The 12,449-nt window shown below is 37.5% G+C and overlaps 1 protein-coding gene across 5 annotated transcripts in view; it reads right to left on the bottom strand.

Annotated features, from left to right (window-relative positions):
- STK24 (serine/threonine kinase 24) overlaps positions 1-12,449 on the bottom strand; it is a 64,176-nt gene that overhangs the window by 28,904 nt on the left and 22,823 nt on the right. Inside the window, exon 3 of one of the 5 annotated variants that reach the window (XM_072849951.1) lies at positions 6,358-6,495. The exons of the other annotated variants lie outside the window; for them this stretch is intronic. The gene's annotated coding sequence lies outside the window, so the exon portion shown is untranslated. The remainder of the gene's footprint in view (positions 1-6,357; positions 6,496-12,449) is intronic. 5 annotated transcript variants of the gene reach the window in all.

Here is a 12,449-nt window from a genome sequence, read left to right as displayed (position 1 = left end):
AATTTTCTTCCAAATGCAGTGAAGCCATGGTGAGTCATCAATCCAAATTTAGGATTGTTATTTCTCTATAAACATAGATAAGCACATTAATGAGGGCACATGGAACATTTCCTTTTTCACAGTAGGAACAAGAGGTTTTCCTCTGATGCCATGAAACTGAGAAAAGGAACAGCTTTGGAACCTAAAGGAAGCTCTGTTACAGAAAGGCAGTTTCTGTAAATCCTTTCCAAACTAGTTTGCTCTTCTTGAGGTCTGACTTCCGATTTTAACTCTGGAACCACACAAAAACCTTACAATAGCAGCTTTACCTCTAATGAAGTATTCTCCATTAAGTCACTGTTATACTGTAAAAGTATTTGTAAAACAAGCGCAGTTAGAGCAGGTAAAGAACTTCTCCTAATATGTAAAAATCAAGGAATACGCACTGAAAAAAAAAAAAAAGGTCATCCACCAAAAAAACTCCTCTAGAGTCTCAGAAGTACATTTTAACCAATATCAGAGGAGTACAGAAGATACATACAGAAATAAGTAATCAAGATTAAAATGTTTGTTTGTAAGTCCTTACGAAGTTAATAAAACATCTGAATAAACATGGAGAGGCCTATCTTTAGAAATGCTTTGTATATTTTTTTTTCTTTACATGAAGAACATACACATTTCTTAGCATTGTGGTATTATTCAGGAGAGATTGACCTAAAGCAATCAAGCCACAGTATATATTGATGACAATGTTTCTAAATCCCCTTTCTTGAGGGAAGGAGAGGTTGCAGACGAAAACATAACACAGAGCCATGAAAGAGAAGGGCTCAGAAGTAAGAGCATCAAGTGACCTGTACAGTAATTTAGAATTTAACTAAAAGTCTTAAATCAAGGAAGTCAAGTAATGCATTTTGAAGCAGTAGTACAACAGTGAGCACATGTTTGTTTCTAAGTGAAATAAAATCCCTCCACCTATTGTGAGAAAGAGAATTTCCCACCTTAAATTTATGGTACGCAATTAGCAACAGAATAGAGGGTATTTGTAAATATGTGTGAAGGGCTTGTTTAGTTCTGGAGACAAGCCATCTCCAAATTCCACTTAACCTATATTTACAAGCACTTCAACTTATGTCCACAATCATAAGCTAGAAATTACATACTTGATTGAAATAACACAACAGATTTGCTAATCAAAATAAGAACTAGCTTAAGTTGATCTATATACTAAAAGTTTTACCATCACTGGATTCGTAGAAAAACCTACAGTACTGAAAAACAGGAACAGAATACCTTGGACGGAACCTCAACTAATCTGAAAAGAACAAACTAGTTCCAAAACTGATACACATTGCACAATGAGATGTGTGATATTTTGTTTAATAAAAAATTCAGTTTAACTGGTATATATGCCAAAGTAATATGGGCCAGAAAAAGAGACTTATATTTCAATACAGGTATAAATTCAGTATTAATATTCATACTGATTCTCCAGCATAAGAAACCAGATTAAAAGAACCTTGAGACACACAATGTATGCAACAGGATAACCTCTCTAAGTTGCATTCCTGCTACAGGTTGTTACCTGTTGCTACCACTCCTCATGGAGATTTGTCTTCTGTTAACTTCATATATAAAAACACCCAGGGAAGTTCAACAGCTGTAGCAACCAGAAGCTTCTCAAATACTTGCACACTGATTCTTAGATGCCTGACTTCAAAAACATGATGAGAGATCATGGAACTTGTCTTCTATATCTACTTTGAGCAACCTTGCCCAATGATTCCCTGTTTTGGAAGGAAAGAAGTATTTTTTTCAGGATTTCGTCACACTCGTGCTTTTAACTATGCATCTGAAGCCCATGCTGCCCGACAAAGCCACCAGGTGGCAGAATCACATAACGCCAAAGATGCTCTCTCACCACCCGCCCAACAAAGAAGGTCCAGCCCCAAAGGAAGCTGTGCAACGCAGCGAAGACAGAAGCACAAAACCACCTGTTTAAAATGAGTCTGAAAACATTTATCACTCCGACACCCTTCATAAGAAGAGGAATAAATGATTAACCAAAGAGAAATACACCTTAAGGAATATGATTGCTCATATATCTGAATTCTTCAGAATGCTTTCCTTTCCTCACAATCATCAAGGTTGGCTTCAGGCACCATTTTATTCATTCCCCATCTCCTTTCAACACCAAGTCACAACAGTAGTCACTGTCTTGTTATACAGGATAAGGAATAGGCACACCCTGGCATTTGAGTTTTCATTATTTATTAACTCACATGGACATCTGTGAGCTTATACGCAGAGATAAGATACAGATTGATCAGAAAAAATTGGTTTGTACAATGCCATAAATGATGCACTGAAATGGCATTTATATATTTGTGGTTCCCGCTCCTCTTAGACAAGCTCAAACCCTTCCACAACAACACTAAATGTTGCAAAGTGTCTCAGATCTGAAAACATGTATCAAGAAGTATTAAGACTTCCAAAATCTTTTAAATATCCTTTCCCTGGAGCTTAACCTTTCATAAAAAAGAATACATATACAAGAAAATTATTTTTTTAGGCTTTAGAGAGAAGACATCTATGAGTTGATGTATTGCCATTAGATCCTTGAAACTCATCAAGATTTGCAAACTTTCCAGTTGTTAGCTGGCTGTTCAATTTCTAGACCCACAGGTTAGTATTAGAACAGATACCATTTGCCAAAAGTGAGTTCTTTAACAGTCCAAGGTGGCTATTACCGTTATTCAGCAAATGCATGGTTTTGGCAAGGAATACATACAGCTCTACCTCATGGCCTCAATTCTTGTAATTTCTTGACTAGTTATAAATATTACGTATATATATTATTAGCTCAATTTAAATCCAATCAGAACTAGATCCAGTGCTGCCATATGTTAACAGTGCAGAATGAATAGCATACTGCTATCTGCTTTTGTTCCATTCTTTCCAGTACACAATCCTTGGACAGAGAAGGTAAGCAATGCACCCTTGAACTTCAAACAGCCTATCCAGATGCCAGTTGGATTGCTCAATGTCATATAACAACTCTTTTGATGGACGGAAGGGATGTGACAAAGGATAGAATTACTGATCACAAAAGAAAGTTATTTACACTGCAGTTTCTCCAAAATTTGAACACCATGGGTATCCAATTCTGTTACTTTAAGTAGTAAATAATCAAGCCCTTTCCCTTGCAAATGGACAAACCAATTCTACCACTCCGTATCTGGGGTGCTATGACTGTTTAATAGCTATCAAGAAAGGCTATAATGTTTTTACAAGCTTTTGGAACTGTTTTCACAGAAGACGAAGTCAGAAAAAAAAAAATCTTTCAGTGACAATTGACACCACCTTTCTAAGACAGTACAGTTTGTTCTTAAAGGCAATCTCAGTAAGTACTGTTTTTCTTCCATATCTGATAAACAAAAAGTTCTCCAGCCTCATTACAAGGAATAAAGAATGCCACCATCATTCCAACACTTTCTAGGAAGCATATTGAGTTCCATCATGCAGTTAATCCTTCACTTGAACTTTTTTTTGACAATCTATTTATCTACTAATGTTCTTCCATCTATTTCCACCTACTACTACAACACAAGCTTGTATAGACTGGTGTATCATTTATTTTATAAAGGGAGAAGCTATTTGTTTATGTCATTACAGATTTCATTAAATAAAAACAAACTAGTATTTCCTAAAGACACTTGTTTCAGGGCACCTGAAAGTCAGATGGCATGGAAAGACAATCGTTGGCTTTGAAGAACAAGAGAAACTATTTTATGAGAGAACAAGGCTAAAGACACCCAGGTTGCCTTAGCCACCAGAGATATCCTCTGGATAAATCATCCTCTCTCTCTCCCTTCCCCCTCCCTCACCCTGTCACAACTAACGGTCCATGTTTTAGAGCAGAGTCTTCAAGTACTGTCCAGTGTTCTTAGAAAGGTGAAAAATAACTGAAACACCAACAGCTGCAGTGAATTAGCCATCTTTAACCTTGGAAATTAATAACCTGCTTTGGGGTTTGGGAGTATAAAAGGAGCAAAAGCAGATGCTACGAAATACAGATTAAGATAATCTATTCATCAAGAAAGTTTGGCATAGCTAGATTTTTGCTCAAAGTAGATAATCTGGTATACTATTAAAGAGAACAGTTAAAATGGATTTTGCTTGAATGAATGATTGAGTTTTACTATCAATCTGAAAGGCTCCAAAGAGAAAGAGTTGCTTTGAATATCAGTTCCCTTCACAAAAAACTGACAAAGCAGTAACTAGATTTATCTCTGAAAGGAATTCTTTAAGCATTTCATGAATTCCAGAGCCTCCAAATAATATAACACTTGCCACCTATAGCTACCTCTCTCATTTTATCAGAACGTGAGTCCATCAACAGATATTTTATTTTAGACTAGAAAGAACTCTAGCAATTCTCAGCCCTGTTTCTACTCTTCCTTGCTGAATTCCTAGAGAAGTAGGCATAAGACCAAATTTACCCAACAAAACAAAACCAGAAACACCTCCACTTTCACTGACACTAAAAGGCTGCTCAAATGAAGGCAATAAAAGGTGCCTTTGTTTCCTTCTCATCTGCTCACAGGGGAGGGCAACCCATTAATAAAAATAAACTATATTTGTGATTTAGCTTGTCTTACAGGAACACAATGAACCTGGTAAGATTTACACAAGCTGCAGTGTGCTACTGCTCATTTTGGCACATTCAGTAATACCTTGCAGAGATAAAAAAGAAGTGTTAGAATAATTCCCAGAAAAAGATTTGCAGTATTCTGAAAGTTTCCTTCTTTGAATTTGAATATTTGTTTTGCCTCTTTGAACACCAGAAGAAGGGGTATAGAAATAACACATCATGGAAAAGACTGTATATTAAGAAAAAAATCCAAATTCCTACAGTTGAACAACATACAACATATGAAGAGTAGAAGATTACAAAAGAAAATTTTCCAATGAAACTAAGGAAGCTGACTACTGTAAAAGAAATCTCAGCATTTGGAACAAACACACACAAAAACAAACAAACAAAAAAACCCCAAACCCATAAAAACCAACAACAACCACCAAACATTTGAACACAGTCAAGCAAAACCCAAGCTAATGTAATCTATCAACATAGCCAGGACCTGTAAACATTTTAAGTCTGAAGGGTCTGCAAGTTGTTCACAATATCCGTAGGCAAATCTCTTCCAAAGCTATGTAAGTGTAGAATTAGGTGGAATATTATTTTGTAGGATGATCCACTTCTTTACTACCTCAACATACTTAAGTTACAATCTATAACTGTAAAAAGTCTGTTCAGCAAACATATAACTCATATTTACTAATGGTCTACTACACTCCCAAATATTTGCATTTAAAAAAAAAACAAACACAAAACAAACAAACAAAAAAACACCCAACAAAAAAACCAAGTTCTTCCTTATGATTCCAGTCACATTCTTAGTAGGTTTCATATAATGTTTACTGGAATAAGAACAAGAAAGGCAAGATCTAATGGCAAGATCTATAGCTGAGTATTTCTACAAGTGACCTGAGGGTGGGTGGGGAAGGGATGGAAATCAGCCCTGAAAAGTCTGCTTTTATAAAAAAATAAAAATAAATTAAAAAGCTAACATGATATTTTTGTGTTTAAATTTCTGATGTCACAGTAAACTTCTGTTTATTTTAAATTGCTCTTTCTACTAAATAAGTATTCCCTAGGCATTTGGAAGACAAACAGCTGTGCTGCATCTAGGTGGCATCTCTAACAAGAAAAAAAGTCCTAAGGACATATTTCCCTCCAGGAGAATGAAATGCAATAATTTGTTTCTACAGAACTTTTCTGGGATAATGCTCACTAGAAATTTAAACACACAAAGAATTAGGTAGAAATCATCTGGATATTAAGGAATCATTCAGAGATCCATTTAAAAAAAAAAGCCTTTTAAAACTGTGTGGAGCAAGCAGGGTTTGTTTTTCTTTTTTTCCCTCTGACTTTATCCTTAAGGATTATGAATTGAGAAAAGCTAAAGTTTGAACCTCATCCAAAATATGAAAAACAAAATAAGGGAAGGAGGGGAGCATAGGTCTGAGTACAAACCCAGGAAGTATAAAATGTTTTTTGGGTTTTTTTTCCTTACACTGGGAATACATTCTTAAGCAAATGGACAAGGATTACTGACAGCAATGGACATTTTCGTGAATCTTCAGGGGGCTGCAACCAGCTGATGAGGCCTCATACAGTTCTCAAAAAAATTTCATGAAGGAGTCATGAACAGAAACCTTTAGGAGATGGTAATGCTGTACTAAAGAATATTACCACACTGGGGTGCAGGACTGATGAGAAGTATTTTGTCTGGGGAGCATTTCTGAGGCGCTTACCTCCTTTGAAGTCTCTTGGCGTCAGGATGAATGCTAGCTGTCCTCGGGCTGCCATCCCTTTGAGGGGAGGGAGATACAGATGAGCCCAAAGGTTCTCTTCTAAACACAAGTCCTTACTGCAAGCTGGCCAAAAGGTCCCTGCAATCAAAGAAATCATTGTGGTTTTGCATGTGGCGCATTTATGTCCTTTAATCAAGGTTTGTCAGCCATCTAACATGTTCAACCACAAAGAAAAAAATAAAAATGCATCTGCTGGGTAGCCAATGCAAAACAGAGACTAAAGAAAGAGAAGAATTGTTCATTCCAGTTTGGACACTATGAACTCCACGAAAAACACAGGCAACATGATTTTTCAGACTCAGCAGAACCACCTCAGTATACAGTATTTTATGCATGTATATATGTATAAAAAAAGCTATTTGCCTTTGGAATCATTCTCCAACATTCTGAAATTCCTGCCTTCTTCAGATCTCAAGAAAAAACATCACATTTTCATTTCTAGACATACATACTAGTCAACGTATTCTACAATCTAATGCAGCAGTCACTCTTCAACAATTACCTCTTGCAATTGCCACAGCAGTATACAATTAATTCTTAAATACATTCTTTTTGCCATAAGCTAGTTGTAACAGCTTGTAGAGCCACTTCCTAGGAAAAAAACAATGAAAGTTCTGTCACAGTACTGATAAAAGATTCCTTCTGCAGAACATTTAGCAGACTTTTGTGTTTACATGCCAACATGCTAGAGCCACGAGCTCCATGTTTTCCTTAGTGTGAGTCATCTCTAACAGCATCCATATTCACAGCCTCTTTGGCACATTCCCTGAGCACATGCCCTTCCACCATAGAAATGAATCTTTATAGCCCAGCTGTCACAAGCCTAGGCATGTCATATTAAGCACATGATCTCCCAGAGCTTCAAACTAATGGGCAATCTTGGTTTATAACTCTTCTACCAAAGTCTATTACGGTAGAAGCAGACAGACTCGTATTTCTTTTATTGGCTGCAAAACCAGTTCCTAGCTAGTAAACACAAGAAACTTATACAACAACTGAAGAACTGTACACATTTCACTTCCTAAAGGAGTGGGTAACCACTTCTTTAGAACAGTAAGTGTACACAAGTCCATACTCTTCCTACCTGCCTACAGCCGTTTTCCCTTTTCTCACTTTAAAAAACAGCAGTGGGAAAGTGAAAAATCCTGTCCCTTACAACCATTATCCTTTTTACTGTTAAGTTTATTACCTACTGGGGCTGACAATAGTCATCCCCCTTTTCCCTGTGCACCACGCAAATAACTACTTCATAACCACGCCTATCGAGTCATTACCTTATGGGGAAAAAAAAAAAACTAACTGCAATCTGTGGCAGATCTTTTCCCAGAAAGTCCATTTAAAGAGGCACACGAAGATTAATGAGCGACTTACATGGTTCTCTGACAATCCCAACATTTCGTCTATTCACCTCTTACGGATAGTCACAGAGAAGGCAAGAAACACAAAAATGTAATCCATAATTAAAGCTCCATACAGAACTGAACTTTACTGAGAGATACATCAAATGTTTATTAATAAACTGTACAAAGTCCCAAAATGGGAAATTGGAAGCAAACGTAAATCAGCTTTAAGTTTACAGAATTCATTCGTCCAGATAAATTTCATTGCAACAAAAACAGAACTAACAAATGAACCTTGCATCCAATGAATAATGAGATTAGTAATTTTTTTTTCCAACAAAATGTCACCTTACTTGCACCTATGTATCTTAAACCTATTTCACTGGAGTAGTTCACATCAGTAACATTCAGGGGTTTTATGAATTACTGCCCTCTCTAGACCAGAAACAAACTTCCAACAGAAAATATGAGGCACAAGAACCCCTTCACCTCCATTGTCCAAAAAACAACTGCTCTAATGCTTACATCTGTTCCTGTTTACCCATTACATCAAATTAAATTCAAGATGAAAGGTACAACTCAAGTTTACTTCTTTGCACAAATATCCATCCACCCATCAGTTTAATCCCTTTTTCACCACTTGTGTATACAATTTCCAAGATCTTTTGCATCCCTGCTCTGCAGCCTGTAAATCTTTACTCCTCTTTTCCCTTCACCTTTTGCATTCACATTGCTATTAAATTCCATTGCTTCTTTTACAGAATATGCATAGGCCAATCCTTCTTCAAAACTCTTACTACTAATGAAGTTGTACATATCAGCCCTAGAATTGCCCAGGATCTTCAACTCGGACTTCTGCCAAGTTCATCACTCCAATCCCTGCAAAACACATCATTTTTCTGCAAACCCCTTATTATTTTCCACTTTTTCTCTTTACAACTCTTCCCCTGACCTCTAATTACTGCTAAAAACACCTTTAATTCACATCCATAATTTCCATTCTGCCTTGCTCCCCTATGTTGTTGTTTCCTTCTTACAAACTGCTGTTTCAAGGAACTGTTAAAGAAAGCAAGGAGGGAGAAAGCCTCAGTACCTCCAAATGATGATTTTTATCCCAACTGTTATGCAACAGCTTACAAATTTAGTAGTATAATGAAAAAACTAGACAGAAAGAACCTTAAGAATTTGGTTGAAAACACTGGCTCCTGAATACAAGAACTGCGATGTCTTAGAACTAATATAGTCCATAAACCTATTCACCACGGAACTTTCCTTTTGAAGTTCAATATTTTTGAGTCTAACCAACTTGTTCCAAATAACAGTTTCTGAAGGTTCTACATTCAACCATTTTATTATTCTTATTAACATGCTCTGTAACATGCCAGAAGATAATATTCCCTTATATGTATAAAGAATGTGACTTTTTCTGCTTTTATACAACTATCTCCATACAGACCACAGGAAGACCTAGAAGAATCCATTTGATCCAAAGAACCGTATAAATGCTGAAGTACACTGAAGTAAAAGAAAGTTAACTAAGCAATACAAACTACCTAATGTTCACATTAAAGATATGACACAAACATAGTAACTATGTAAGAGCACAAGATTATGACAGAGGTATGTAAAGAAAGAAGTTTTCAATCAAAATGGCAAATGTTTGAGAGGTTCGGGAGAGCATCGGATCAATAGACTGGCAACCACCTTATAGTGCCACTGGTCACATTCTAGTTGAAAAGCCTTGTGCTAGGAAGCCTCTTGGGGCAACAAGATGGGGAACCAGCCCATGGAACTACTCCACCTAAACCTGGGCACAAACACATACACACACAAATACATCATCATTACTGTTGGCTGATCAAAGAAGTTTCATAAAGAATTATTTGGCAGTGTGCTCCCATAAAACTTTAGACCAATCCGAACCATCAGTGTACAATCCCCCCCCTTAAAAAAAGAAAAAAAAGACAAAAAAAGCAATTAGTCCCCTGCCTACTCAGTGAGCCGAAAGTTTAAATAGCCCCTGCTGCTAGGGTGAGGAAGTGGCCAGTCGCAAGGCAGTCAGACTTTCCCTTTCAGCAGCAGCGGAAAAAGCTTGCACCTAGATGCTATACTAACACTTACAGGCCTGCAGCAACAAGTGTAGCAGTTAACACACAAGATACAGAAGGCATTTGACATAAACAGTGTTACATACTGTTAGAAAGCAATGCTATGTCATCCTGATCTGTATGGCCAAACTAAATACAAGGCTTCATGTTACAGCTAATCTAGAAGCATGCTGTTACCAAAAACCATGGTCCTTCTCTCTCCCCCCCCACCTCCCAAGGCCCCGACTCCTTTTTTTTTTTTTTTTTTTTTTTGGTGTACCAGACTTAGCAATTTTGAAGCCACAGGTCTCAGCTGGCTAATCTGTAAGGGTTTGGCATTTGCTCTTTTCAAGAACCAGGTTATTTTCGGAAGGGGCAGGAGAAGGCATTGGGGAAACTTGTTTTCCAGGTGAACCAAGTCATTATGCAGTCAACAGATCCAATACAAGTAAAATGGCAGGAACATGAAAGCAGGATGGGGAACAAGATACTGTTGCTGCCTATTTCAGCAGCAGCTAGCTGTTAGATCTGCCCAAAGGCAGGTACCGAGACATGAAATTATGCACAGAGTTTTTCATACCATACAGAAGCCAGCAATCGTAGCAGTACATAGGCAGCTTTTAAGGCCATCATAACAAGCACAACACAAACTTATTACTTCCAATAAATGATATTTTACATTGAGCTTTCTAAATTTTTATTTAAAGCAAGATCAGAGTAACATGACGCAGTTAAGTACTTAAACCTTAGGTAATACAACATACAGTTATTACAAACTCTCAGTTTTCTTTGAGATACACTACTTTGACATGCTTCCTAACCTTAATAAGAATTATTTAGCCATAAAAGACTAACAGTGTGGAACTGATTACACTGATGAACAGGAAAATTCTTGAAGTCAGCATTGCTTACTAGGTAGATTTTTCCACAGGTTCAGAAAAATAGGACAATATGATGCACATTCCAGAAAGTGATAATAATCCCTTGGACTGCTAAAGGAAAGTAGTGGAATAAAATTTTCTGAAGTCACAATTCAAAACAGCATCTTTGAATAAAGGCAATGCAAACAAGGGACTCTTTTCGCATTAAAAGCACAGCAAGTGACTACAGGGAAAGGCAAAAGTAGTAAAGACTATGGGCAACAAAGGTTCAGAGTTGCAAGGTAATAATCTCTGAACTAAGAAGGGACCAAGCTATTTTAAATATGAAAACAAGGCCTCACAGCAAAAACACCTGTGCTGGAGATAGACAGAGTTCACGGGTTCTTTTGCACCCTTTTGCCTTTCTCTTATTTATGGCCATTAGGGACTGCATCAATGGAAGCTTTCAACTTGTTCTTTAAATCAGTAGACCCACTTGATCTGAAAGCCTATCAGAATCATCACAGAAACTCTCTTGCTACCTCTTCCAGGGCTGCCCAGCCAGATGTCAGTTTTACATTTACTAGGGACAAATGAAGGCAGCACCTTTTCAGCTCCTCTGGAGGCTAGTGCTGCCTGGTGCTAACAGAGGGGGTTACTGGGAGCTTCAGAAGAAAAGTAAGCATACCAGAATACGGACTGCCTCACAGAAACCTGTGCCTCATTTTGTTCCCAACGCTGACGTGATAAGAGAGAATTTGCAGTCACAGCTCCCCTCTCATTTCAGCTGCAGGAATTCCTACAGGATAAGACAATTCCTTCTGGCTTTGGTCAAGAGCACAGAGGAGGCACTCCATCACCTCAACCCCTCACAAAATGCAATAATGACAACATAGCTGCAATTGTAGTAGGCGAAATGAGAGATACAGCTTTTTTTCATTTAAGGTGCCTAACTCCCATCCAAAGTTCAGTGACTGTGGTTTGCAAAGGTCAAGTCTGAAAGGGCACTAGCTGCTGCTGTGGGGCTGGGCACACAACACAAATGATGCAACATCAAGAAACTACTGACACATTTCACTTCTCCCTGTGCTGAGGTAGCAGACCCTGTCGCAGTGGATTCTACAGTCCTAACATTAAGTGGGAAAATCTCCACTCTGCTCTCCCACCCTGACAATCACGATGTAACCTGCCACAGGCTGCCTGCTATATCAAATAACAGAACGCACCAAGTTCCTTAAATTCTGGCTGACCCACAGCATACATTTAAGGTCACATCAGTTCAGAGATGCTCATAAATGTTAAAGTAAACCAGTTAAAGCTGTAAAGCAAAAGGACATCAATTTAAAACTTATTGAAGTCACATATAAACACCCACATTCAAAGTTACATTACCTAGATTGCTGCGGTAAGAATATTCAACATATCCACATTAATGTCCTTGAGTTTCCTAAAACGTGCAAGCTTCGGCTTCTTTAAATTCAGCAAATACCAATTTAAAAAATAACTGCAAGTGACAAAATCCACCTCATAGAAACTTTTCCAATATTTAAGCTATCTTCCCTTTTAAAAAAGTGTCTGTGATTACCACAAGAAATTTGCTTAGCTTGACCACTCAGCAATTACACCTTGTTGTATTTTGGCATAACAGATTAGAAAGCACTGAACTATCCCCACTTAAACATGGAAAAGCTTTCATATATACATAGTCACTTCCAAACCTTCTCTTGGATAAACAAAATCAAGCC

The sequence above is a fragment of the Ciconia boyciana genome, chromosome 1 (genome assembly GCF_034638445.1).
Source record: "Ciconia boyciana chromosome 1, ASM3463844v1, whole genome shotgun sequence".
Taxonomy (NCBI): domain Eukaryota; kingdom Metazoa; phylum Chordata; class Aves; order Ciconiiformes; family Ciconiidae; genus Ciconia; species Ciconia boyciana.
The sequence above is the reverse complement of the archived record's forward strand: the minus strand, read 5'-3'. Positions and strand labels throughout refer to the sequence as shown.